Consider the following 6,929-nt stretch of genomic DNA (forward strand, 5'->3'; position numbering starts at 1 on the left):
GGGATGGGGGAGCGGGGAGGGAGGGGAAAAATGAGGACCTAATGTCGGGGGTTTAAGTGGAGAGAAAATGTTTTGAGAAACGATGTACAAATGTGCTTTACGCAATTGATGTGTGTATGGATTGGGATAACAGTTGTATGAGCCCCTAATAAAATGTTAAAAAGAAAAAAAAAAGAAAGTCAGCAAACATATCATAATCAAACTTCCCAAAACCAAAGACAAAGGAATTACCTTGAAAGCAGGTTGGGAAAAAATTAAAAGTTACATAGGGGAAATGAATAAAACATTTTTGTTGGCTGAAATCATTTCTAAGCAGAAAACAAGTAGGAAAGTAGGCATCGAAATGATATGTGTAAATCCTCAAAACCAAACAAAAGAGTTAAATATCCATGAAAAGCTTTTCCTCAAATAGTATAGTGAAATTAGGACATTTCCAGATAAAATTACAGGAAGTTGTAAATCCGCATAATTGCTACACAATTGTTAAGAGAAATCTTCCAGACACAACATTCTGGGGTTAAGGCACATGACAAAATCATCTGAAAAACACTCTGAAAAAGAATTCTCAAAAGTAAAATAAACTTACAAGGCAGAAAACTAGAAGCAGAGGCTTCCATCAATAAATGGCAACAGTTAAAACAGAAGGAGGCTATACATGCAATAATTGTAGCACATCTAACCAGAGAGGGAGTCAGGTAATATCAAGAGAAAGATGACTGTCTCAAATTTAGGAAGATTAAAATAAATTACAGGGCAACCACGAAGAAAAGTAGTAAACTCTTTTAAAAATAAGAACAAATAAAATCGTTAACAACAAAGAAAATAAATTAACAAAATTAATTCAGTACAGATAAATGTATGGAAGAAAGATCAAAATAAAACCCCAAAGAATTAGAGCTATATAGTCATAATTATCATTAACTATAATGAGTCTTAATAGTTTAACAGTCACAACAAACAGCATGGTAGTGTGGATAAGAAAATAAAACCCATCAAGATGCTGCCTAAAAGACATTCATCGGGGACACAAAGGTAAGAATAAATTAGAAATCAAATGATAGAAAAAGTTTTTCAAGCAATTAACCAAAAAAAGAGTCAAAGTGGCAATAATAGTTTCTGATAAAATATTCTTCAGGTAGCAACCAGTATAAGCAATTAGTAAGGGCATTCTACAATGTTTGAAGGATTACTTGAACAAGATGATAAGCCATAATGAAGGTCAATAAATTCAAAGGAAACACCCACAAATTACAAATGCAAACGTTATCTGCAAAGAGATATAAGCAGCTCCCCAATAATAGTAGGAATATTTAACACACAACTTTCTATGAAAGATAGAAAATAAAAAGAGACACAGAAGATGTCAACTGCAGAGTCAAGTTTAAGACCTTGTGGTAGTTATACAATCCTTTGTCAATTTGAGGATTAAGGGTGAAGGGGTGGAGCCTAGTCTATCAGATAATAGCCAATGAAGCCTCTGTGTGGGCATGGCCTACTCCTGAGGATTATGGGAACTCTGGATTTTCCTCCTTGGGGGCAGGAGAGTCTCCCTCTCTCTCTCTCTCTGTGCTCACTCCCTTGGAGATGCTCTACTGACAAGACACATGGCATTACGCTGATAGACCCTGTGCCCTGGGAACTGGAGAAGTCATGTGGGGACTCCTGCCAGCGCTGAGATGCTTACAATGCCAAAGGATCCAAAGACTTTCTACTCACTCTCTGTGATCGTCCTGTATTCGATGTCATTGCATGTGTTTTGTGAGTCTGAAGAGCACTTTATAGATTGGTATCGGACACATGGACTAATATTGGACTTATGGTTTTGAACTGGACTGGGTTGGGATGTTTTCTTAATGTACAATTACCCTTTATATAAAACTCTTTCTTATGCACATATGAGTGCCTATGAATTTGTTTCTCTAATATACCCGGACTAACACATATACAGAACATTTCACTAAAAATATCCACAAAACACAATGAACATTCTTTTCCTGTGAACATATATCATTCATTACAACAGAAAATATCAAAATAATATTTTGATAAAAGAAAACATTTAAAATTAGAAACCAACAATAGGAGATAAGGGGGGGGGGCAAATCCAATACACAGCAACTGAATAACACTGTTTTAGACTGCTGGGTAATAGAAGAACCTTTTAGTTTTAGAAATAAAATTTTAGAGATAAAATTCCTAAAATCAAATGAGAATGAAAAAATCATATCTAAAATCTGAAAAACTAGCAAAAAGCGTGTTCAGAAAAGCAAACAACTCAAAAAAGAGCAGTAAACAGGAGCTATAGTCTGCAGAAAGAAAGGAATAAATAAACTTTAGAATAGAAATAAATGAAAAAGAAGATAAACATGACTAGGAGTTGGTTGAGTGAAAGATTAACAAAATTGACAATTCACTGGTAAATTTAATAAATGAAAAGGAGAACAGGAAATTGACTTTGTCACAGCAGAGTTAAGCAAAATAACACACACTGTGGTAATTACAGAATCTGGTGTCAATTTGGGACTTGATAGGATTATGAGTGAAGGGGTAGAATCTAGTCTGTCAATCAGATTATAGTCAAAGGAGGCCTCTGTGTGGGCATGACCTTCTCCTGAGAATTCTGGGAATTCCTATATTTCCTCCTTGGAGACAGGACACGCACTCTCTCTCTGCTCACTCCCTGAGATGCCGCTCTACTGACAAGTCCTGACAAGACACATACATTGATAAACCCCTGGGAACTGGAGAAGACACATGAAGACCCCTGCCAGCACTGACACTTACAATGCCACCAAATCCAAAGACTTTCTACTCACAGGCCTGTGATTGTCCTGCATTCAGCTTTCTACCCACTGGTCTGTGATCATCCTGCATTTGGCTTTCTACCCACTGGCCTGTGATCATCCTGCATTTGGCTTTCTACCCACTGGCCTGTGATTGTCCTGCATTCAGCATCATTGCATGTGTTTCCTGAGTATGAAGAGGACTTTACAGATTGGTATTAGACATATGGGCTAATATCAGACTCATGAGTTTGGACTGCACTGCGTCGGGATGCTTTCTTAATGTACAATTATCCTCTATATAAAACTCTCTCTTATACACATATGAGTGTGTTTATGAATTTGTTTCTCTAGTCCACCCAGATTAACCCACACAAAAGTAACAGAATACTATGAGAACCTTTCCCCCAAAAAATCTGAAAACACAGAATAAATGGTCCAAATCTTGTCCACAAGAAGGAAGAATAAATTGAAAAGTGATTAAAAAGCCTCATACCAAGAAACTTCTGACCACTTCACTAGATAATTCTAAATAATCAGAGCAGAGCATAAATCAATAATTCTACTAAATAATCAGAGCAGAACATAAATCAGTACTTCTTAAATTATTCCAGAACAAAAAAATGTTGGTATTATGCCTGATTTAATTTAATGAAATAAGGATAATCTGATTCTAAAGGCAGGTAAAGAAAGTACTAAGGAATAAATTGTAGACCAATATCCTGCAAGCACATGGATGCAAAAATCACCAAGAATTTCCTACTTATTTTTCAGCCCACACTTAATCATAACCCAAATCTAAGAATAATTAGTTCTTGTGACATGGCCCTACTGGATACTTTTCTAATGAAGATATCACTGAAGATATGGGTACTAAAACAGAGAGTGGTGAAGAAATCATGACATCTGGCTATCAGAAAGAGTAGCATCTGGAGTCTTAAGGGCTCATCTTAAAACAAGTCATCATCTAAGTGAGGTGACATCTAAGTCCATGCAGAAGATGAACACCAGCCTGTGTAAACCAAAATTTGTAAATAGTGACATCCAAGACTGGAGGAGGAAAAGGTATTAACTTAAATCCTGTGTTTAAACCCAGTTAAACTCAGATTTCAGAAGGCTATTAATAACTGTTAAAAATCCCCAAATCCATTTACATGTTCCCTGATTTGATTAAGCCTCTGGTGAATCCTGACCATTGACCAAGCATGTGAATAGACTTTCTATCAGACAGAATGTACTAGATAGGGAACCAATTCAAATATGTTGTTGTTGGGTTCTGGCCCACAGTTACCCATATAGCTATGCAACAGAAGGAAAGACTGCCTGGTCCTACACCGTCTTCACAATTGTTCCTATGGCTGAGCCCATTGTTCAAGCCACTGTGTGAATCCATCTCCTTGAGGGCCTTCCCCTTTATTGCTACCTCCACTCCCCCACACTCTACCAAACATGATTTCCTTCTCCTGAGACTGATCTCTCTTGCAAATGCAGTTAGGTTAAGATTAAGCCTATAGATACAGCAAGTAGAATAAGGTTCCTGGGGCAGACAGTGGGGGAGGGGAGTAAGGGGGATCTTCTATTGAGGAGTTCAAGAATGAAATGGTTTTGGGGAAAAAAAATCTCGCAATGAAATGGTTTTTGGGAAAAAAAATTAACACTTTATAATTTGTCCCCCTTTGTGGTCCATTTTAAATGTACTCTAGTTTTTATTACTTTCTGTTATTTTTCTAACAGAGTTTTCTATGTTTTACTTTGTTATTGTTATTAATTTTGCTAGTTGATGTTGCATATTTTTGTCTATATGAGGTGCATGGTAGATAAATCTATAGAGGCAACAACAACTACCAGTTACTTGAGGTATGACAAGGGAGGTTGGGTGAAAAATGGTGAACTAATAATAAAAAGAACAAAAAGAAGAAAATGTTCTAAACTTGATTGTAGTGATTTCACAACTCTTTTCATGTTTAAACTATAGAACCATATGATATGTGAATCATATGCCAATAAAATTATTAAACATTAAAAAATAATATCCTAGTCAATAGAATCAAATACCATATCAAAAAAGAATATATCAAAACCAATTGGGATTCATATCAGGTATACAATGATGGGTCAACATAAGAAAAATCCACACAATATTCTTCTGGTTCTTTGAGGCTTCCTCACTCCCCACTATCATGACTCCAATCCTGCCTTTCACTGCGGGTTAAAGCGGAGCATGTGCACAGGTACATATAAGAGATAAGGCACATGACTCATGGAATCCAGGAACAGGAATGGGAGTAGCGATACCACAAGAGTTGGGGAAAGGGGGGAGAGGAGGGGAGGAAGGGGAACTGATCACAGTGATGGACACATAACCACAGACACACCTCCAGGGGGACAAACAACAGAAACCATGGGGGAAGGGAGACAGCGGTCAGTGTAAGATATGAAAATAACAATAATTTATCAGTTATCCAGGGTCATGAGGGTCGGGGGAGGAGCTGATCCCAAGGGCTCAACAGAAAGTAAATGTCTAGAAAAGAATGATGGCAACATACATGCAAATATGCTTGATACAATTGGTATATGGAATGTTAAGAGTTGTAATAGCCCCAATAAAATGATCTTTGAATGAAATAAAAAGGAAGAAGAAGAAAAATTAATCAATGTAATTTATTACATATCTAAAGGAAAAGAAACACATAACCATATAATTATGTGTCGAAAAAGCATTGGATAAAATTCCACACTTATTCCTGACTTCAAATTCTCAGCAAAATCAGAATGTAAGTGGAATCCCTCAAGACATTAAGAACATATTTAATATTTTTTAAAAATTATACTTTATACTTTATATTTTAAAAAATATAAAATAAAGGCCAACACTATTCTCAATAGAGAGAAACAGAAATAATTCACCTTACGAACACAAACAAGACAAAGATTTCCTCTGTCAACATTCACATTGAACATTGTAGAAATCCTAGGGAAGTAAAGCAAGAAAGGAAAATAAATTGCATTCAAATTGCTATAACAGGAGTAAAATTATATTTATTTGTTAATGATTCTATACAAAGAAAATTTCAGAGACTGGCAAGAAATCAACTGGAACTAATTGAAAGATTTAGCAAAGTGTCAAGTTACATGATCAACATGTAAATATCAGTTAGATACCTTTACATACACACACACACACACACAAGAATTCTGTTGAGGAAATAAAAACAATACTATTTACAATACCTATAAAATATTAAATATTTGAATAAATATAACCAAAAATAGATTTAGAGAAAAATAAAATTTAAACCATTAAAACATTACTGAAAGAAATTCTCTCTAGTCCTAAATCTAACACTTAACACTTAATCCTTATAACAGGCTTTATCACTTAACACCTAACACTACCCCTAACCTTAACACAAACCCTAACCCTACTACAAACCCTATCCCTAACTCAAACTATATCTCTAACCCTTAATGCTTAATCCTTAACACAGGTGTTATCAATTGAGTCCTATCCCGAACCCTGTTAATCCTTATCACAGGCTCTTTCAGTTTACACCTAATATTAACCCTAAGCCTAACTCAAACACAAACCCTAACCTACCCCTAACTCTAACTCTGACATGAATTCCTAATCCTTAACCTTGGTGTTATCCTTTACACACTGAGATAGTCAGTTTATTGTGCCAACCTGGCCTACAAACACATGTGGGATTCATTGAAGGGCAGAGAGATAAATGGCTTGGCTCAGCGAGCCTCACCTATCTTATCTCCTGCTCTTCGATCATCATCGGACCAGTGTGTTGCTTGTTCTGTGCCTCAGTTTGCTAGCTGCACTACCTGTGGGACACATAACCCGTGGTCTGTGTCGCTGTAATTTGAGGTTCCTTCCAGACCTGCTTTGCCACACCATTGGAATTTACATCTCTTGAGCTGGGGACTGTCAGACCCTGTCATCTGGCTGACTGTTGGTGACCTGCCTTGCTGTTTGCTGCCTGTGCCAGAGTTGCTCTACAGAGGACTACCTGGTGGCCCTCAAGACTTGAAGGACTACCAGTGTCTCACAACTGTCTCACGGGAGTGAGTTACATTGAGCCATTTGTACTGCTTTATAATTTAATTAACTGTTTATTTCTTATGTTATCTATCTGT

The sequence above is a fragment of the Echinops telfairi genome, unplaced genomic scaffold, assembly GCF_000313985.2.
Source record: "Echinops telfairi isolate 266 unplaced genomic scaffold, ASM31398v2 ScPeMD7_4;HRSCAF=17, whole genome shotgun sequence".
Lineage (NCBI taxonomy): Eukaryota > Metazoa > Chordata > Mammalia > Afrosoricida > Tenrecidae > Echinops > Echinops telfairi.